We start from the raw sequence: 23139 nt of genomic DNA, 5'->3' as shown, positions 1-23139 counted from the left end.
ATTTTTGCGCGCCCGCGTGTCGTGTTTGTTTGCATTTTTCCTAGCCCACAGTCCTCGCCGTGTTGTTTACTCCCGGGGCGGTGACTGTTTGCCAACAAAATCCCTAAATTCCGCTCATTTGTAAATAAATGTCATCCTCACACCCCGCTGTGGGAGGGAAAAACCGTGACGTGATTGACTGCGTGTCTATCGGCGGAGCTCATTGATTTCTCAACCATCCGTGACTAAAAGGATCACAAGCCCTTGTGAGTTTAGAATTTCGACAAATCAGCGCTTAACCCCTCGAAAGCTTCGATCATTTAAAACAGTCTGTTTTTCAGACGATAAATAAACAATTGTGACATTTTGCTAATTTTTTATTAAGAGAATTAAAAAAAATACCTTATGAACAAATCTATATCGGGTATTTGCCCCTATTTCGGGCCTACTAAGCCGAGCGCACTTTTAATTTGATGTATTCTTAAAGGCTGCTATAGGCAGCCATGCTTTTATTACATAAATATGTTGATTTTTTAATGCTAATGCTCTTATTTAATCACATTTTCGACGAAAATACTTTATATTTCTGTATAAGCCCAAGAAACTTAAACATTTTTTGTCCCTATTTTGGGGATATTGCATACGGCCTTCTTTGTTCATATTTTCGGCCTACCTTCTGATTGGTTGAAATCTCGAAGCACGTGGCGAACTTTTTTGACGTACGGTTCAGCCACAGCTCGTACAGAACAGCCGCACAAATTCGGTCGACAAACATGCTCAATCATTGTGATGTTTTAGGCCACAAATCAACATTAGAACAATTGATTTCAATTGCATTACGTGCATAATTAGCTTGGAGATGATTTATACCATTCTTTACGAGTTTTAAACATAAATAAACATTTGCTGCGTAGCCAAGCCCGTAATATGCAAGAAACACTGTAACTTCTGAAAGGCGCACACACACTGTCACAATTTGTAGAAGTGTCAAATGGACTGAATATAGAGTTATCTACGTGCGCATGTATTGCGTGTACGTACACGAAAAAGATTGAGGTTAAATTTTGTACCGCCCAGCAAAACAAATGGTGTGCTAGTGTGCGTGAGCTCAGCCTTAGATAACTCTATAGAGCCATTCTCTCCGAAATGGACGAAGTTATTAATCTGTTATTTTATTGATTTGGTGGCAGTTAAGCGATTGTTTTTGCAACGGGATTGTGCAACTCACCAATAAAAACATTTTGCCGGTGGTTGGAGATTCGGGGGACGGCTCTCATTCGTGTGCTGAGCGATGAAAGCCGGGCGCTGAGTGTCAACAAGCGGTATTACCGCTTAAAGCAAAAGTGGTGAAATTTTTCACCCTAACGGGCAACTAGCGATTTGCCAAGAAAAAAGTGAAGAGTGCTATTTTTATTGCTTAATTTCTTATTTAGAAGGAAAAAGTAAATTATTTTTGCCCGCCAAAATGAGGATAATGACTGCACGTCAATTTCGTTGAATTAAGTTTGGTAGACCCAAAATACGTACTGGGCCCAAAATAGGGACAAATACCCTATATAAAAAATTTCGACAGTTTTGTTCGAACGCGAATCAGTTCAATACGGAGCGTTGGATCGAGGTGCTCTTTGTTGCAGTGTGTAAGCCCAAGGAAGGTTTATATGCTAAAAAATGCCACTTTGGCCACTCTGGGACCGATTCCGGAGCATCTGCATGTTGTGTGGGAAAAATTACGTAAACTCAAATTTTGATCGCAGGAGGCTGAATAGCAAACAAACTAAAAAACGTCAAGAAACGAAAAAAAACAAGACGAAGTTTGTCGGGTAAAGCTTGTGATGTATATTCAATTACGAAACGTAAATATTTGTGTAGTTTCCTTTATGCGAAAAACATTTCGTTCATACAAATCATCATACAATTTTGATAGCATTCCATACGAAAATGCTGTCGAAATAAACAAAAACCGATTTTTGTGCACGAATTTTTTATCGGTTTAATGTCTCCGGCAAATTTGTGGGTCAAAAAAGAATGAGGCTGCAAATAGCCAATGTTTTTTTCACTTTTCCACACACAAAGTTAACTTGCGTAAAATATTCTTTTTTATTGATTCATGCTTCAGCAGAATTTTACGAAAAAAAATATTCAAAAATGTTTATCTTGAGAACGGATTTTCTGATCAATTTAGTATCTATGGCACTAGGATTCGGTATTAAGACTTTCCGGAGAAAAGGTACCCTGCTTATTTGGAAAGTGCAAACACAACACAATATTTTTCTAACTCGAAAGGAGCATGGCAGAGTCCAAAAAACATTTACGGATACTTTTATGACAAACATCAACGTCCGATTTTCAACTATACAGTTCAGACACCGAAGGCCATGGCAAAATTTCACTTCGGATAATCAGAACTTCGGACAGTCGAATCACGAGAATTTTTTTTCTCGTTGTCTGAATTTTGATTGTTAAGCTTAAGTGTGACTCTTAAACTACTCTAAAGTGATTTAGAATTTTTAAATCCAAAAATGCATTTTTTAAGGTCACAGAACTCGAATTTGATATTAAAAGTAAGAAAATAAAAAAACACCTAACATTTGTTTTGATCGTGATTCGATTATCCGAAGTCCTATACAAACCTTCGGATAATCAAAACTTCGAATAATCTGGGCTTTGGATAATCGAGTTTGGACTGTAGTCACAAATTATCAATTGAAATTCAAGTTTGTTCCTGTTATGGTCCAAGGTTTGACATACTGCACGAAAACAGCATGATGCGAAAAAAAAGTTCTCAGATCGGGCCCATTTTTTCTGGGGGTTTCTTGGCGTTTCGGTAGTAAGAGTAGGTAAGACACTTTTTTTTTTACTTGGCCATAAATGTGACATACGCAATGTTAGAGTGGTTCAAAAAATTGCAATTTTCATCGCATAAATCTCATTTTTCAAACATAAAAAAACATATTTCCGCGCCATTTAAATCGATTTTCGGATCGGAATCGGAAATCTTGGAAACTTTCACGTAACATACTCAAAAATGAAAGGAGTTCATAAACAGGATTCCGAGATAATTTTTTTTGCATTTAAAAACTGGATTTCACGTAGCGCCACGCACTGAAACTGGAAATTGACTAAAACGGGAGAAAATCAACTATTTTCAACTTTGAAACGTCAGCAATTTTTGACGCATTTTACGGCATGTTTTGGTACCCAAAAACAAATATAGGCTTGAATATTCAAATTATCGCAGTTTTCTAATCTAACCCTAGCGCAGCCAGTCTTTCGAGGGCATCCTGGAAAATGGAAAATGCCTTAGGTTGATCCACGCCAAGCATCCTCATGTTATTAATAAACATTTGCAATGCAATAAATTGGCTTGAAACATCACAAACGTTACAGCGGCCAGGCCAACTGCGTAAAATTAACCACAAAGATGATTCGTTGAAATGGATTGAGTTTGAACGCGAAGGTTCATACAGCAACACAGTTCTGCATCTACAGGGGAGGAAGAAACGTGGGGATCCCCCGCTCACGTTCCTGTTTTTATAGGCAATAAATCGTTGGAACCCTCGGGGATGGGACATTGTATCTCCACAAATGCCCTGGACACTATTTGCCGTGGTTATAGCGCCACAACTCGCTCAATATTCAAGTTTTTTTTCGTTTTAGAGTGCTCTTAATTTTTAGTATTGTTACATGATTTTTCTCAAGGAATCCAATACAAATATTTGCAAACAAAGACTCTTTGGTCTATACACCTTCAAGACGTTAGGCTAGATTTGTTGGTCTTCAAACTATCACCTTTCATTTGCGTGTAAGACAGTTAAAATCAGTTGAAGTTATGAAATGTGGTTTTGGCAAAAAAATAAAGAAAATGGTCATTTTTCGACCACCCAAACTCGGCGTAGGTCATCCTTATGGGCAATTGAATTTTAAAAAAAGGTCTCACTAATCAGTTACCCCACGAGCTTAGAACGTCGCACAACGCCTCTAGCCGAACCAACCAGGAAACCAGGAGTGGAGCACCTACGAGAGCTCCACAGTTCGGACAGTCGACTCAGTTCCGAACCTTGAAACGACGACGCTCATGATCGGGTCGCGATTTCGCGAGCCAAACGCTGCGCTGGAGAAGAGAGCACTCGCGATATTTCACGGCGCGAACGATTGAGCTGAACAATACACACAAAATGATCAAAAAGAAGAAGAGGAACGGCCGAATGAGGGAAAAATTCTCGCGAAAAGAACGCGCCGTGTGAGTGTGTGTCAGTCAGTGGTGGAATCGGGGCCAAACAAATGGAAGGTTGTTTTTTATCATCGAATTTAGATAAACGTGTGATTAATGGATTTTCGAGTGAGGGCAAGGAAGGGGTGGGAGGGAATTTGGAGTGGCGGAAGCTTTGCAGTTCAGGGGTGTGATCAGCGCGCGAGGAGCAGATTTACAGTCGGGGTTGAGTCGTGGTTCTTCCGGTATCGTGGTCGAATGTTTTGTGGTCCGTTAAATTGCCATTTATTTCAATTATTTTTCAACGCTATGGTAGAGGATTGCCAGAAGAATGAATCGGAGCGTACGAATTTTATAATATATTATTTTCTTTTACAACGTTATAGTGAGTACACTCAAACCCCGATGGTTTTTTGACACCAACTGTTGTCAAACGAACGGGGTCACTTATTAGTTTGACCCCTCTTTCACACGGAGTTCACACGCACTACCAAACGTTTGTTTTGATAGTGTTCGTAAGCGCCGTGTAAAAAGTGACAGTTCGTCACTTTTTAGTATGACTTTGACCAACCAACGGGGTACAAACTAAAAATGTGTCAAACGAAAAAGTGACCACCACACTAGGAATTTTGCCGCTTAGTATTTCGATTAGGAAAATAGGAAAAATTCTTAGAATTTGGGAATTTTATACTTTTTTTTTTATTTTAAAAAGTTTAAAAATCGATTACCGCCAACATCATCGAGTTCTTTTCACTGGCTAGCCCTACCGTTTTAAATTAACCACAATGGCTGGTCTTTGAAATGTTTCGAGTGTGAGCTTTAATTCTGAAAGAACAACACATTTTTTAATCTTCAAGGCAGGAATAAATGTGAGGTTAATTGAAATTATATAAGTATTTTGTAGTATTGTACGATCACCAGAACTTCTTAATCAAATGATGAAAAGGGCGATAATCAAGTGTGACCAAATGTTTACGTTCACGTTTATGATTTCACGTGTTCAAATGTTCACCATTCTGTGCATGGCTGCGTAAATTTCATATTCAGAAACCGTTATTTCACGTGGCGCTCACTCGTGCATCGAACTTTGTTTGTCTTTGGGGGCTCCACCTTCCCGACCCTCAGACCCCGGAAACCCCCTCCTTCAATTTCGGAACGTGTTCCGCCTCGACAATGACCGTATCCCTCTAAGCCTTTTATCACTGTTCGGGCTGTTGTTTTCTTTTTTTTTCACCGTGCTTTTGTTTACCACTAACTCTCATGCTTCGGTCGCTTTTGTCAAAGTGGCATTTTTCGCGCCACATTCGACAAACGTGTGTGTGACGCGAGTGTGTTTGTTTTATTTTTATTTTTTGGGGGGCTCTCCTCATTTGTTGACGAATTGCTCCAGCAGAAGGTATGAGTGAGAGCAATTTCGTGTCATTCGTCACGGGAGAAGGAGAGCTAGCGCTCTCACGTTGATGGGAAACGTTGACAGCTTCACGATGAAAAATTCTCAATTCTGTTATTATCGTCAGATTTGTTATTATTTAATTTGTTTGCATATTTAACAATTTTTTTGCAACTTTTAAACTTTTGTATTTATTTCAACATTTAAAAATACTACTTTTTTATTGACTTTTTAAATGAAAGTTTCAAACTAAAATTTTGTAGACTCTTCACAAAATACAACTGTACGAATTTGCGTTCACACATTTCCCACACAAAAACGACACACGATTTTTCGCACTTTTTGTCCCTTCATCCCCAGGAAAAATGACGTTCATTTGTATTCATTCGGAACGTCCTCACTCTGTCGAGTATTGAAAACTCGGCACGGCAGTACTCAACACCATCGTCGTCGTCCGGACCTGGACAGCACAGTCCTACTTTTACAATCATGATTGATTGCATTTGATTTCATCTATCATCGTAAACATCATATGCCAATATTCGTTCTACGTGTGTCAACTTGCACCGTCGTCGGTCGTTCGTCGCATGGAAGAGTCTATTTTCGGCCCATTCTCACGCAGGTTGGCAGTCGTCCGTGCAATAATTGTAAATTTGAGGGAAGTTCACTTCAGTTTTTACTCACTTGCTCTGTGGTTTCATCCGGAAGATTTCGCATACCCGAGCAGACGGAAATAACTTGGGAAGGTCAGTTATTGATATTGTGAGAAGATCGAAATATGTTATTGGGATGATCGGATTAGTTGTTAAAATAACAAAAATCAATAACAAAGATTTGTTCGAAGAATAACTTAAACTGTTATTATGTTGTTATTGCAATAACAAACCAATAACACAGAAGGAATCATGAAGGAATAACAAGATTTGTTATTTTGAGCGGAGAGGTGGAGCAGCATAATAACAAAAAATGTTATTGAACTGGTATGTCTCCATAACAAAAAAAGTTATTGTTTTGGTTTATTTGTAATTTGCAAATAAACCTGCAGTTGCCATAACTCCTCTGTACTTGTCAGGGCTGCAATGTCGGGTACCTCCAAGCGACTTTGAATCCATACTTTGAAGACAACTCCGACTCTGGATGCAGGATATGACGTCAACGACGACTTCAGCTCTCCAAAAATACCCGACTTCACAGATTCCGACTCCAAGTAAAAGTTGCTGAAAATTTGCTGAATCCGATGCAGTCTCCGAGGTCTCACTCTAGCTTGAACTTCAACGTCAGCTCCGACTTCCAGGCTCTGTGAAAAAAATAACAGTTTTTGTTATTCACACTTCAAAAATTCTCAATAAATAAATCAATTCCGTTAGGAAATATAACAAAATTAAAAAAAATTAACTCTCAAATGTTAATTTTATCGGATTATTTTAGCTTGAAACCCCATTTCATGGTGAAATAAATGACTCCGAAAAAATGGTCAAAATTATTTCATAGTTCTAGAAAATTTTAGTAAAATACCTTAGGGGGTATATCAAATAATTAAAAAATCAACTTTCAAAATTTCAACTTTTCAGAATAATTTTAGCTTAAGGACCCCATTTCATGGCCAAAATAATGACCCCGACGAAATTGGTCAAAATTATCCCATAGTTCTAGCCAATTTTAGCAAAGTCCCTTAGGGGGTATATCAAATAATTTAAAAAATCAACTTACAAAATTTCAACTTTTTCGAATAATTTTAGCTTAAGGACCCCATTTCATGGCCAAAATAATGACAACGACGAAATCAGACAAAATTATCCCAAAGATCTAAACATATTTAACAAAAGAAAAAATAATAACAGATTGTGTTATGAACACTTAGAAACTTTTCCATTTGCCCGGGCAGACGGTAATAACAAAATTCATGCCATTTCAATAAAAAATACTGTTAAAATAACAAAAAATGTTATGGAATATTCTTGTAAAATCCATTTTTTTGCCTTCCTCACTGAGGTAAGGCTATAATCCTGCTCTAAAAATGAACTTCGTATAAAAACGTCGTAGACCCACCTTCATGTATACATATCGACTCAGAATCGAAAACTGAACAAATGTCTGTGTGTATGTGTGTGTGTATGTGTGTGTGTATGTGTGTGTGTATGTGTGTGTGTATGTATGTATGTGACCAACAAACTAGCTCATGTTTCTCGGCACTGGCTGAACCGATTTGACCCGAACCTGTTGCATTCGACTTGGTTTAGGGTCCCATAGATCGAGTTTTATACAGATTGAAGTTTCGATAAGTAGTTCAAAAGTTATGTATAAAAATGTGTTTTCACATATATTTGGATCTCACTTAAATGTATGTAAACTAAGTCCGGATCCACCATCCGACCCATTGTTGATTAGGTGATCAAAAGACCTTTCCAACGAGTCCAAAACATTAAAAGATCTGGCAACCCTGTCTCGAGATGTGGCCACTTAAGTGATATTGATGTACTTTTTTGAAGCCGGAACTCACTTAAATGTATGTAAACTATGTCCGGATCCACCATCCGACCTATTTTTGGTTAACTTATCAAAAGACCTTTCCAACGAGTCCAAAACATTGAAGATCTAGCAACCCTGTCTCGAGATATGGCCACTTAAGTGATATTGATGTACTTTTTTGAAGCCGGATCTCACTTAAATGTATGTAAACTATGTCCGGATCCACCATCCGACCTATTGTTGGTTAGGTTATCAAAATACTTTTCCAACGAGTCTAAAACATTGAAGATCTGGCAACCCTGTCTCGAGATATGGCCCCTTAAGTGATATTGATGTACTTTTTTGAAGCCGGATCTAACTTAAATGTATGTAAACTATGTCCGGATCCACCATCCGACCTATTATTGGTTAACTTATCAAAAGACCTTTCCAACGAGTCCAAAACATTGAAGATCTGGCAACCCTGTCTCGAGATATGGCCACTTAAGTGATATTGATGTACTTTTTTGAAGCCGGATCTCACTTAAATGTATGTAAACTATGTCCGGGTCCATGATCCGACCCAACGTTGGTTAGGTTATCAAAAGACCTTTCTAACGAGTCCAAAACATTGAAGATCTGGCAACCCTGTCTCAAGATATGGCCACTTAAGTGATATTGATGTACTTTTTTGAAGCCGGATCTCACTTAAATGTATGTAAACTATGTCCGGATCCACCATCCGACCTATTTTTGGTTAACTTATCAAAAGACCTTTCCAACGAGTCCAAAACATTGAAGATCTAGCAACCCTGTCTCGAGATATGGCCACTTAAGTGATATTGATGTACTTTTTTGAAGCCGGATCTCACTTAAATGTATGTAAACTATGTCCGGATCCACCATCCGACCTATTTTTGGTTAACTTATCAAAAGACCTTGTAACCTATCGCTTGTACGTAGTACAATCTCTGGTCACAATGCTTCGCATCATCCTGTCAAACTGAACCGTAGGGACAAGTTAGGATATTGTAATCAACCATTACACTTAAACAACATACAAAACATGGTATCCCTATTCCTAAAACGGTTAACACGACTCACATCTCTTTGAGCAATTTTCGAAATACGCAAGAACAAAGACTTAAAATTAATAAAAGGGACTTCGTCATTTTGAATCGTCCTCATTTGCCGCTACCGACCAGAGTCCGTTACACATACTCTGGTCAAACGAAGAATTTGTGATCGTTTTGTAATTTAAAGTGCTGTGAATATCTGTTATTTGTACCCAGCATTCCTGTAGCCGGCGAAATGGTAAATTTAGTTCTTGTATTTTTGAGTCGTGTCTAATTGGTGTCTTAATTGTTAATTGTAGTGTCAGGGAGTTGGTCCCAACCCGCACCATCCAAACTAACCGTCAAGGACCGCGCTCTACGCTAAAAGTGGTCGTTTGGTTGGTGGTGCAAGGAGGTAACAAAAATGTGGTAAATATCAAAAAACAAAACGTTAAAGCTAGAACAAGTTATTAGAGATGAACTCCTTTCTCAGAACCTCCAAGTTGGCAGAGCGCGCCAACCCGAGAAACTGTTAGAGCGCAATGGCGGAGGCTATCCGGTGAGTTCATTGTTACCACTGTTACACAAAGCACAAGTACTAAAACAAGCCTTAAACACTGTACAGGTTTTTATCCAAGACAAAGACACAAAACCAAAGACACCAAAACCGTTGCTGCGCCAGGCCTGGCCGGAGGAAGATCCTCCGACTTGACTCGACCACCGCGGGATACACTAGAACACACGAACACACACACACATGGTTAGGTTAGTTTTAAAACGACGAAAAATCAATAAATTAGGACAGTTAAACGCAATAAACTTGACTTTTTTCCATAACGCAAAGCGACGATCTTTTGTGATTCTTTTTGCCAGGACAGTGCGATTAGCTGAATCGAACCAGGATTGTGAAAGGGTAGGTACAATTCTACTTCCCCACGTCAAATGTGAGCAGTTGCAGATCTCTACATCTCTCACTCTTCTCCAAGAGTCTCAAGTTCTGGTTTTTATTTAATTTTTAATTAATGAACTAGTGGTGGTAATTGCCCCCTAGTTCGTTATTACAACCTTTCCAACGAGTCCAAAACATTGAAGATCTAGCAACCCTGTCTCGAGATATGGCCACTTAAGTGATATTGATGTACTTTTTTGAAGCCGGATCTCACTTAAATGTATGTAAACTATGTCCGGATCCACCATCCGACCTATTGTTGGTTAGGTTATCAAAATACTTTTCCAACGAGTCTAAAACATTGAAGATCTGGCAACCCTGTCTCGAGATATGGCCCCTTAAGTGATATTGATGTACTTTTTTGAAGCCGGATCTCACTTAAATGTATGTAAACTATGTCCGGATCCACCATCCGACCTATTTTTGGTTAACTTATCAAAAGATCTTTCCAACGAGTGCAAAACATTGAAGATCTAGCAACCCTGTCTCGAGATATGGCCACTTAAGTGATATTGATGTACTTTTTTGAAGCCGGATCTCACTTAAATGTATGTAAACTATGTCCGGATCCACCATCCGACCTATTGTTGGTTAGGTTATCAAAATACTTTTCCAACGAGTCTAAAACATTGAAGATCTGGCAACCCTGTCTCGAGATATGGCCCCTTAAGTGATATTGATGTACTTTTTTGAAGCCGGATCTCACTTAAATGTATGTAAACTATGTCCGGATCCACCATCCGACCTATTTTTGGTTAACTTATCAAAAGACCTTTCCAACGAGTCCAAAACATTGAAGATCTAGCAACCCTGTCTCGAGATATGGCCACTTAAGTGATATTGATGTACTTTTTTGAAGCCGGATCTCACTTAAATGTATGTAAACTATGTCCGGATCCACCATCCGACCTATTGTTGGTTAGGTTATCAAAATACTTTTCCAACGAGTCTAAAACATTGAAGATCTGGCAACCCTGTCTCGAGATATCGCCCCTTAAGTGATATTGATGTACTTTTTTGAAGCCGGATCTCACTTAAATGTATGTAAACTATGTCCGGATCCACCATCCGACCTATTATTGGTTAACTTATCAAAAGACCTTTCCAACGAGTCCAAAACATTGAAGATCTAGCAACCCTGTCTCGAGATATGGCCACTTAAGTGATATTGATGTACTTTTTTGAAGCCGGATCTCACTTAAATGTATGTAAACTATGTCCGGATCCACCATCCGACCTATTGTTGGTTAGGTTATCAAAATACTTTTCCAACGAGTCTAAAACATTGAAGATCTGGCAACCCTGTCTCGAGATATGGCCCCTTAAGTGATATTGATGTACTTTTTTGAAGCCGGATCTCACTTAAATGTATGTAAACTATGTCCGGGTCCATGATCCGACCCAACGTTGGTTAGGTTATCAAAAAACCTTTCCAACGAGTCCAAAACATTGAAGATCTGGCAACCCTGTCTCGAGATATGGCCACTTAAGTGATATTGATGTACTTTTTTGAAGCCGGATCTCACTTAAATGTATGTAAACTATGTCCGGGTCCATGATCCGACCCAACGTTGGTTAGGTTATCAAAAGACCTTTCTAACGAGTCCAAAACATTGAAGATCTGGCAACCCTGTCTCAAGATATGGCCACTTAAGTGATATTGATGTACTTTTTTGAAGCCGGATCTCACTTAAATGTATGTGTACTATGTCCGGATCCACCATCTGACCCATTGTTGGTTAGGTTATCAAAAGACCTTTCCGACGAGTGCAAAACATTGAAGATCTGGCAACCCTGTCTCGAGATATGGTCACTTAAGTGATATTGATATACTTTTTTGAAGCCGGATCTCACTTAAATGTATGTAAACTATGTCCGGGTCCATCATCCGACCCATTGTTGGTAAAATTATCAAAAGACCTTTCCAACAAGTCTAAAACATTGAAGATCTGGCAACCCTGTCTCGAGATATGGTCCCTTAAGTGATATGATGTACTTTTTTGAAGCCGGATCTCACTTAAATGTATGTAAACTATGTCCGGCTCCACTATCCGACGCGACGTTGGTTAGGTTAGCAAAATACTTTTCCAACGAGTCTAAAACATTGAAAATATGGCAACTCTGTCTCCAGATATGGCCACTTAAGTGATATTGATGTACTTTTTTGAAGCCGGATCTCACTTAAATGTATGTAAACTATGTCCGGATCCACCATCCGACCTATTTTTGGTTAACTTATCAAAAGACCTTTCCAACGAGTCCAAAACATTGAAGATCTAGCAACCCTGTCTCGAGATATGGCCACTTAAGTGATATCGATGTACTTTTTGGAAGCCGGATCTAAAAAATAGATGAAACTTGTGTACAGCCATTGTTGTGAGGAAGGCTCCAACCACATAGGTGGATTATGTTAGTTTTGCATAAGAGCTTAATTTGAGCTTAATAACAGTTTATGTTATCATAACAAAATTTGTTATTGGTCTGATATTGGTTGAAAGTCAAAACAACTTGGGAATAACATTTTTTGTTATGGAAGAATAACTCCAATTGTTATTGGGATGATCGGATTAGTTGTTAAAGTAACAAAAAATAATAACAAAGATTTGTTCGAAGAATAACGCAAAATGTTATTAGTCTGTTATTACAATAACAATCCAATAACAAAAAAATCATAACGGCGAATAACAAATATTGTTATAAATAACATGAAATGTTATTGGCCTAGTATTTTCAAATAACAAAAAATGTTATTCCCACGTTATTTCCGTCTGCTCGGGGTGTGATTTATGGTCATTTTATTTCTAAGTCAGTATTATAACACGAAAAAGTTACTCGAATTAATATATTTGAGCAATTCTCTACGAAATCGGTCTTTTTTCTTCAATTTTAATTTTTGTATTTTTTAATCCGACTGAAACTTTTTTGGTGCCTTCGGTATGCCCAAAGAAACCATTTTGCATCATTAGTTTGTCCATATAATTTTCCATACAAATTTGGCAGCTGTCCATACAAAATGATGTATGAAAATTCAAAATCTGTATCTTTTGAAGGAATTTTTGATCGATTTGGTGTCTTCGGCAAAGTTGTAGGTATGGATACGGACTACACTGGAAAAATGATACACGGTAAAAAATTTGGTGATTTTTTATTTAACTTTTATCACTAAAACTTGATTTACAAAAAAACACTATTTTTATTTTTTTATTTTTGATATGTTTTAGGGACATAAAATGCCAACTTTTCAGAAATTTCAGGTTGTGCAAAATTATTGACCGAGTTATGATTTTTTAATCAATACTGATTTTTCAAAAATCGAAATTTTGTCGTAAAATTTTTCAACTTCATTTTCGATGTAAAATCAAATTTGCAATAAAAGTACTTTAGTGAAATTTTGATAAAGTGCACCGTTTTCAAGTTATAGCCATATTTAAGTGACTTTTTGAAAATAGTCGCAGTTTTCATTTTTAAATTAGTGCACATGTTTGCCCAGTTTTGAAAAATATTTTTGAAAAGCTGAGAAAATTCTCTATATTTTGCTTATTCGGACTTTGTTGATACGACCTTTAGTTGCTGAGATATTGCAATGCAAAGGTTTAAAAACAGGAAAATTGATGTTTTCTAAGTTTCACCCAAACAACCCACCATTTTCTATCTTCAATATCTTAGCAACTAATGGTCCGATTTTCAATGTTAATATATGAAACATTTATGAAATTTTTCGATCTCTTCGAAAAAAATATTTTCAAAATTTTCAAATCAAGACTAACATTTTAAAAGGGCGTAATATTGAATGTTTGGCCTTTTTGAAATGTTAGTCTTGATTTGAAAATTCCAAAAATATTTTTTTCGAAAAGATCGGAAAATTTCACAAATGTTTCATATATTAACATTGAAAATCGAACCATTAGTTGCTATGATATTGAAGATAGAAAATGGTGGGTTGTTTGGGTGAGACTTAGAAAACATAAATTTTCCTGTTTTTAAACCTTTGCATTGCAATATCTCAGCAACTAAAGGTCGTATAAACAAAGTCCGAATAAGCAAAATATAGAGAATTTTCTCAGCTTTTCAAAAATATTTTTTTCAAAACTGGGCAAACATGTGCACTAATTTAAAAATGAAAAACTGCGACTATTTTCAAAAAAGTCACTTAAATATGGCTATAACTTGAAAACGGTGCACTTTATCAAAATTTCACTAAAGTACTTTTTTATTGCAAATTTGATTTTACATCAAAAAATGAAGTTGAAAAATTTTTGCGACCAAAATTTCGATTTTTTGAAAAAATCAGTATTGATTAAAAAATTCATAACTCGGTCAATGATTTTTTGCACAACCTGGAAATTTCTGAAAAGTTGGCATTTTATGTCCCCTAAAACATATCAAAAATAAAAAAATTAAAAATAGTGTTTTTTTGTAAATCAAGTTTTAGTGATAAAGTTAAATAAAAAATCACCAATTTTTTTACCGTGTATCATTTTTTCAGTGTAGTCCGTATCCATACCTACAACTTTGCCGAAGACACCAAATCGATCAAAAAATTCCTTCAAAAGATACAGATTTTTGAATTTTCATACATCATTTTTGTATGGACAGCTGCCAAATTTGTATGGAAAATTATATGGACTAACTAATGATGCAAAATGGCTTCTTTGGGCATACCGAAGCCACCAAAAAAGTTTCAGTCGGATTAAAAAATACAAAAAAAATCGAATGACCGAAATCCTAAAGAACTGCTCATTTATTAAGCAATCAAGTTACAATAGTAAGTTAACGTTTTCCACGCTTGCCGTGGGCTTTCTTCTTAGCTCTTGGCTTAGACTGACGAGTCTTCACACGTCCCACGTAGACCAGCCCCGACGTTGGTTGATCTTCATCGGTAGTGGTGTTGATCTCCGAACCCTTGACCTCGAGAAGATCGTTGTTGTTGTGACCTTCAGCAGCCTCGTTACAGTATACCGAACGAATAACAAATTTTGTACTAGGAGAGTTTTTGAAATGTATAACATTTCCTCTTATTAGCGTGTTATTAAACATTTTCAATATAATATCACTTCAATACCAATTTTTGTTATTTTATCAGAAACTGTTATTATTTTTTCTTCTTGAAGTTGAACTTCAGGATAAAATAATAACACTTTTTGTTATTTCAACAGGATTTGTTATTGAAATATTATTAATTTTGTTATTACTGTCTGCCCGGGTGGGGCTAATTAAAATTAAATAAGTATATTGTAGTATTGTACGATCACCAGAACTTCTTGATCAAATGATGAAAAGGGCGATAATCAAGTGTGACCAAATGTTTACGTTCACGTTTATGATTTCACGTGTTCAAATGTTCACCATTCTGTGCATGGCTGCGTAAATTTCATATTCAGAAACCGTTATTTCACGCGGTGCTAACTCGTGCATCGAACTTTGTTTGTCTTTGGGGGCTCCACCTTCCCGACCCTCAGACCCCGGAAACCCCCTCCTTCAATTTCGGAACGTGTTCCGCCTCGACAATGACCGTATCCCTTTAAGCCTTTTATCACTGTTCGGGCTGTTGTTTTCTTTTTTTCACCGTGCATTTGTTTACCACTAACTCTCATGCTTCGGTCGCTTTTGTCAAAGTGGCATTTTTCGCGCCACATTCGACAAACGTGTGTGTGACGCGAGTGTGTTTGTTTTATTTTTATTTTTTGGGGGGCTCTCCTCTGTTGAAAAATTGCTCCAGCAGAAGGTATGAGTGAGAGCAATTTCGTGTCATTCGTCACGGGAGAAAGAGAGCTAGCGCTCTCACTTTGATGGGAAGCGTTGACAGCTTCACGATGAAAAATTCTCAATTTTGTTATTATCGTCAGATTTGTTATTATTTAATTTGTTCGCATATTTAACAATTTTTTTGCAATTTTTAAACTTTTAAAATGTTGAAAACATTTAAAAATACTACATTATTATTGACTTTTTAAAGAAAAGGATAGAAAAATCAGCTTTTCCAAACTAAAATTTTGTAGGTTCTTCACAAAATGCAACTGTACGAATTTGCGTTCACACATTTCCCACACAAAAACGACACACGATTTTTCGCACTTTTTTTCCCTTCATCCCCAGGAAAAATGACGTTCATTTGTATTCATTCGGAACGTCCTCACTCTGTCGAGTATTGAAAACTCGGCACGGCAGTACTCAACACCATCGTCGTCGTCCGGACCTGGACAGCACAGTCCTACTTTTACAATCATGATTGATTGCATTTGATTTCATCTATCATCGTAAACATCATATGCCAATATTCGTTCTACGTGTGTCAACTTGCACCGTCGTCGGTCGTTCGTCGCATGGAAGAGTCTATTTTCGGCCCATTCTCACGCAGGTTGGCAGTCGTCCGTGCAATAATTGTAAATTTGAGGGAAGTTCACTTCAGTTTTTACTCACTTGCTCTGTGGTTTCATCCGGAAGATTTCGCATATATGAGTACTAAAGTGATCCGTCAAATTGTGAGTCAGTAAAATCGATAGAGTGAATGAAGGGCACTCTCCGTCAAACATTGTTTGCCAATATTAAAATTGAAATTGACGAACATACTTGACCACGGTTCAATTTTAAGGCTTTTGCAGCAGCTTAAGTTTTAATGACCAACTTTTGCAACCTAACATTTTTTGTCTTTTTTGTTTTTTTTTGTCTTTTTTGTCTTTTTTGTCTTTTTTGTCTTTTTTGTCTTTTTTGTCTTTTTTGTCTTTTTTGTCTTTTTTGTCTTTTTTGTCTTTTTTGTCTTTTTTGTCTTTTTTGTCTTTTTTGTCTTTTTTGTCTTTTTGTCTTTTTTGTCTTTTTTGTCTTTTTTGTCTTTTTTGTCTTTTTTGTCTTTTTTGTCTTTTTTGTCTTTTTTGTCTTTTTTGTCTTTTTTGTCTTTTTTGTCTTTTTTGTCGTTTTGCAAATATTTTTCAAAGTTTTTGTCAGATTGCCATACAAATCGTACTGCAAACCCGAAAATCAAAGCACAACAGTTGTCAAACTAGTAATCTAATCCCTTTTCTTACCCAGTAAAAATGCAAAACTTTTCATTTGGCTGTTAATTCCACCATAGAATTGCCTTGATTCAATTCCATCAGCTTCATTTTCATGTTTCATAAAACCCTGATTGACTGCCGTCTTTCTATACTTTAACGGTGTATTTTCGGAAGCACCCTCAGAATGCAAACATCTGCTCGTCTGATGGTTTCTCCCTCAACCCTCAGGATTCGCTTCAGCAGGATAACGAGAGGACTCATCGTCGTTGAAAAATGCTTTCTTCGGCGAGTTTTGATAAAGTGCGTAACAAAAACATAATTAATGAATCCGCTCGAATGCACCTCTCTTCACCTCCCTCGAGTTTAATTCAGCGCTGAGATTTCTATCTTTCAGAGACGAGTTTATTCCCGGTTCGAATCCTGGCCTGGGATGAATGGAGGCAAACAACAAAAGAAGCTGAGCTCAGGGAAAAACTTTCGAAAAATCGCTTCGAAAAGCAATCAAACAATGCCTGAAACGGAAGAATCCTTTTGCGAACAGTTTGCTTTACACTTTTAAATCTGAGAATTTACCGCATTACGTACCCCTCTCGAGACCAAGGGGCAGCTAATTTGGTAAATTAAAATTGCCGGATGAAAAATTGCACCCACGCAAAACATTAAAAAAGTGAGAATCTTTTCCGGAAGCCGCAGAAAATAACGGCTTGGCGTAAGGCTTCCCACTGTTTCCAATTCCGGAAGCGCTCACTTCAAGGAGTATTTTAATTAAGAAATACATCCCTCCCTGGCCATCTCCGTAAGTATTTACTTGTGGTTTCGGAATTGGTCAACGAAATTTCCCCCAGCAGATCTTCCGGAATGTCTTCCAAAAGGGCACATTAGGTCAAACTGTTATTTTTTTTTTGTTCTTGACTGTGAAACGAATTTAGGTCGGATGCTTCCGTTAGCGGGTGGATTAGCCATATCTGGCGCCACTTTTAATTAACCTTATTCGCCGAGATAAGAGCGGCTTAGAATGGGAGTTAGTCATGGCGCCACGGAATGTAGGAAAATCTATTGCTATTTATTAATTAATGTTATAGTAGAGGTTTTTGAAATCTTTATAAAAATTCTAATCAAGAAAAACAAGAAAAAATCTTTTTGAAAATTAATTTAGTGTTCATTAAGAGCAATTTTTTACTAAATCACTAGATTTTTCCATGCAAAAATGGTAAATTTTGTAAATCTGTATTTTGGTTGCGATTTTCGGATCGGTTTGGTGCCTTCAACAAAGTTTTAGGTATTGATTTTTCAAAAAATATTACAAATCGAAAAAAAATTGTTATTTTCAAATTAAGTTTTAACTTGAAAATCCATGATCAATTCCTTATTTTTGGATTTTCATTGGTTGTATAATGTATATGTTTAGCTGTTAAAAAGGATAAGTTTTGATTCCTTTGAAGATATTCTAACTATATTTTTGCAATATTTAACTTTTTTAAAATGAAAAATTTAATTTTCAATCAGTTTTGCGTAACTTTTTTTTAAGTGTTAATGTTTTGTATTGAAATAGTTTTTTAGCTCTTTCTAGCTAACGTATTGCTTAGAAACTATGATGTTCTATTTTGCCTTTCTCACCTGAGGTAAGACTATAATCCTGCTCGGAAAATGAACTTCTTTCAGGAAAGTCGTAGACCCACCTTCATGTATACCTACCTATCGACTCAGAATCGAAAACTGAACAAATGTCTTTGTGTATAAGTCAGTTTTCTCAGCACTGGCTTAACCGATTTTGTTCAATCTGGTCGCATTCGATTCGGTTTAGGGTCCCATACGTCGCTATTGAATTGTTTGATGTTTTGATAAGTACTTCAAAAGTTATGTATATAAATGTGTTTTCACAAATATCCGGATCTCACTTAAATTTATGTAAACTATGTCCGAATCTATCATCCAACCCATCGTTGTTTAGGTAATCTGTATCGAGTTATGACCACTTAAGTAATATTTGTGTACTTTTTTGATTCCGGATCTAAAAAAAAATCCAAATTCGAATTATTTTCGAGGTATCTCAGAAACAAATTGCCCGATTTTCAAAGACTCAGAGAGAAAATTGTAGAAAATTTCCTTAGCTCTTCCAACAAAATTCATGAGTGCTTTTCTTTGAAGGAGTATTTTTAAAATGCAAAAAAAGAATAGAAATTAAAAATGTATACCTAAAAGTAGCACTTGAAACATAAAAACCGTGGTTTTTATAAAAAAAAGTGTAATATTTATTCGATTGATATTTTGATATTGCCTAATAAATGATATTTGATAATATTTTGTCCAGGTTTTCGATATTTTCATTTTTAATCCCTTTAAACATATAAAAAATACGTAAAGTAAAATTAAAATCCTTTTTTTCTGTGCAACTATTTTATCCGAATAGTCCTGTTTATAACCTACAACTTTGCCGATGTCGATCCCTTCTAAAGATACAGAATTTCATACTTTTACATACCCATTTTATATGACCAGCCCCCAAAATAGTATGGAGATTTGTATGGAAAAACAAATGATGCAAAATTACTTCTTTTGACATAAGGAATGCATTTATGAAATCTCATCAAAATTTTAAAAAATATTAAAAATCGTAAAAAATTGCAAAACCGTAGTGACCTAAACATATTTTGAAATTTTTCTATTTTAAATATGGCACTTCATAAATATTAAAAATATTTTTTGTTGGATTTGCATGAAACTTTTCCTCATACCGAAACAAACCAATTTGCATTTTTGTGGAAAGTTTTTACTCAATTTTTTACTATCATTTTTTTAAGCCAAAAGTATCACAAAATATTTGTAAAAAAGCTCAAAGTATCAATAAATTCATGAACTTTGAACCCAAAACTCAAAAGTTGTTTTAAGGTCAAAAGTGATCCATTTGATTATAAGTGCAAAAATAAACGCTGATATACTTTGTTTTCAAACGATTGTATAAGTTCTTTCAATGAAAATTTATAGTTTATGCAAAAATAACATGGTGACAACTCAAACTCCATTTACAAATACCCTAGTTTTCCTGAAACTCTAATACTTTGTATTTCTTCTCTAAAGAATGATTTCAAACCGAAAACTCTTTATAAAAAAATCACCATCACACCATCAACCATCGAACAAATCCTAAAAAAATAAATTCAAAAAGAATCAAACTATTAACCATTTTAGTAAAAATCAAAAATTAAAAATTGATTCCTAAGACAATCCGACGTCTATACACGATATTTCGTGACGAAGGGCCTGAATTTAAGATGGAGTTCAATTTGTTGGGTGGTGACGCGCGGTCAATTATGTGGCATTGTGTGTGAAAAGAAGAGAATTTTATTTCGTGTTTCATCCTGGTTGGCTTGCCCACAAGCAGAAAAAATCAGTTCAATTAGTTGGGTGGTGACGCGCGGTCAATTATGTGGCATTGTGTGTGAAAAGAAAAGAATTTTATTTCGTATTTCATCCTGATTGGCTTGCTCAAGTCCTTCCTACATCATCGTTGATCGGGAGGCACGACGTCGTGTGAATTGTTGCATTAAAGTAAGTTTAAATATTACTGTAAATGACTGTAAAAAAGTCCTTCCTATATCATCAATGTCGTCTGGGTAATCGTGATGAAAAATTACATTTATTCAGTATTAAAAAACCTGTGCGCGAGTGTTTTGGTGTGCTAATTAGAAAGACCTTCCCATAGCATCGTTGCTCGGAAGGCTCGCCGACGGGTTTGTTATGAAAGTCCTCCCCATAGCATCGTAGCTCGGGAGGCATCGAAAAGCCAATACCTTATCCTACTAACCCAAAAAAAAATAATAATCACGTGATGCTTGAAGGAGATGCTGTGAATTCAACGGTCTCAAGCGGTATCAACAAGTATATAGCGAAAAACTATGTGCTTGATGAGTCTGCAACTTCAACTATCGGACTAACATTCCTCCCTTTTGTTGAACTGCAGGCTTCTTGGGAGGGCGCCGGTATTGACTAATAAAGTCGGGGTCTTCAGGGGTTAAACAGTGAACGGATGAATGGCTCCCACTGATCATTTTTGATTCATTGTTTAACTTCAGCTGATCTGTCAATAACGGAGTAGCAGCTCATTGGCAGTCAACCATGCTCATGCTCATGCTCATGCTCATGCTCATGCTCAAAATTAAAAATTGATTCCTAAAAAAATAGTTCAGGGATGGCAAAAAATATTATTTCACAATATCTTGGAATTCGTTCAAATATGTTATGCCAAGTTTCCTGTTAATTTTCAAAATTAAACAGTTTTATCGAGTTTTCAGCATTTTAATATTTTTTTTTCAATGAAAATTCAGTTTGTTTTGCAATAACATAACCCATCATTTGTCGAACTTATAGTTTCTGCATTTTTTCAAATCTTCAAATCCTTAAAAAGATTTTATTTTTTTAAATTAAGGACGATACACGAAAAAAATAAATTAAGTTTTCTGATAAACAGTGTTGCAAATGAGTGAAAGAAAAGTTTTCAATTAATTATCTCTGCACCAAAAATATCCGAGAGTATAACGGCTGTCACTATAGCTTGTGAGATCTCTTCTTGTGTCTCGTAATTCCCAGCGATATCATTCTCTCTCTATCACTCCTCCGCTTTTCCTTGACTATGCGCTCTCACCGTTGAGTCTCTCAATCTCTCCGAAAACTGCAATGAGAGAACGCGAGATGGCTATTAGAAGCCGACCACGCATGACGTCCCATAAAACTGCGCTTGCAGAAATTGGTTTTGTGCCGGATTTTATGGTTAAACGCCGTGAGGGTTGGATAATCGTGCAAGCGGGAATGAGAGAGAAAAGGAAAATGTCAATCGCGAAAACGTGTTCGGCTATGTTCGGCACTGAAAGTTTCAATAAGGAGAGAAAAGCAGTTGTATTTGAGGCATGAATATTCAGGCGGGATAGTTGTAGTTGCTGAGAGCTGATATTTTAACAATCCTGCTGATAAATGAAAATCAAGCTTTATCTACAGTATACTCACAAAAATGTTAATCAAACATGCATTTTGAGATAGTTATATGGCTAAATTATTTTTGTTTCACGATTAAAAATGTTTACAACACAATAAACCATTGCCAAAAAATGTTTACAACACAATAAACCATTGCCAAACATAAGCTGAAATCGCATTTTGAGATAGTTATCGCTACAGTATTTTATATTATTTGATTTGAAATTTAGTTTTTTATACATTTTGTTGATCACAGTGATTGTAACGGAACAGTGTAGTCTAAGTCGATGGATTTAAGATTTTGTGGAAAGCTGATGTCGAAGATCCAAATTATCTGTAAGTTTTCGTTTTAAACTAAGCTCAAGTTGAAGTAAGAAGCAAGCAAAATCAAACTATAACCACGAAGTGACACAACTCGTCTAAATTCCACCTACATGCAGCTTTTCAGAAGAACCAGTCAGTGCCTAATTAAATTAGACAGCTCTAAAGAGAGAACGGAGATACCGGGACACAAACCGTGTATACAAAGTTTGCCCCCATTCTACCTTGAAGCTCGGTATTCAATCGACTGCACAGCCCAAGATAAATGCCTCCAATTCATAAGACATATTTGAACATTATAGTAAGAGACGTATGCCCGACTGCCTTGGTTGAATGCTTTCAAGCTCAGCAAACTCAGCTCAAGTGAAACTATGCAAAGACGACTCCGGGTTTTGCTTGTCTCGGGAACAAGTCTTGTTTACTCTCACACCGTACACTTTTTGCACCTCCATTTTTCCCTTTTACCCAGGCCGATCCTTGATTAGCTTGGCAAACACTACCACCACCGATCCGGGAGGTCTCTCTTCGTGGGTGGTTAGGTTAGGAATGGTGAAAATAAATGCAAATTATTCACCACGACTTCCGACGGCTTTTCGCGATTCCTGATTTGATTATTTTCGGGGTTGAGTGTGTTTAATCGCTTTGGTAACTACGTTCGATGAACGTTTCTGGCTTCAAGTAGCGCCAAAAAGTTTGTCAGAAGTGGGATTCGAACCCACGCCTTCAGAGAAGACTACGACCTGAACGTAGCGCCTTAGACCACTCGGCCATCCTGACTATGTAGCTTCTTCCGGGTTGGCAAGCCAATGTGAGCGCAGCCCCTC

The 23139-nt window shown here is 36.7% G+C and overlaps 1 protein-coding gene, 1 long non-coding RNA gene and 1 other non-coding gene across 13 annotated transcripts in view; 1 reads left to right on the top strand and 2 right to left on the bottom strand.

The window, feature by feature from the left end:
- LOC6040300 (protein winged eye) overlaps positions 1–23139 on the bottom strand; it is a 408769-nt gene that overhangs the window by 222241 nt on the left and 163389 nt on the right. The window lies entirely within an intron of this gene.
- Positions 8972–9610, top strand: LOC119769454. Its single transcript, XR_005278367.1, has 3 exons — positions 8972–9341; positions 9403–9511; positions 9576–9610. It is a non-coding gene; the product is annotated as an uncharacterized LOC119769454 (long non-coding RNA).
- On the bottom strand, positions 23010–23092 carry Trnal-cag. Its single transcript has one exon. It is a non-coding gene; the product is annotated as a tRNA-Leu (tRNA).

The sequence above is a fragment of the Culex quinquefasciatus genome, chromosome 3, assembly GCF_015732765.1.
Source record: "Culex quinquefasciatus strain JHB chromosome 3, VPISU_Cqui_1.0_pri_paternal, whole genome shotgun sequence".
NCBI lineage: Eukaryota > Metazoa > Arthropoda > Insecta > Diptera > Culicidae > Culex > Culex quinquefasciatus.
The sequence above is the reverse complement of the archived record's forward strand: the minus strand, read 5'-3'. Positions and strand labels throughout refer to the sequence as shown.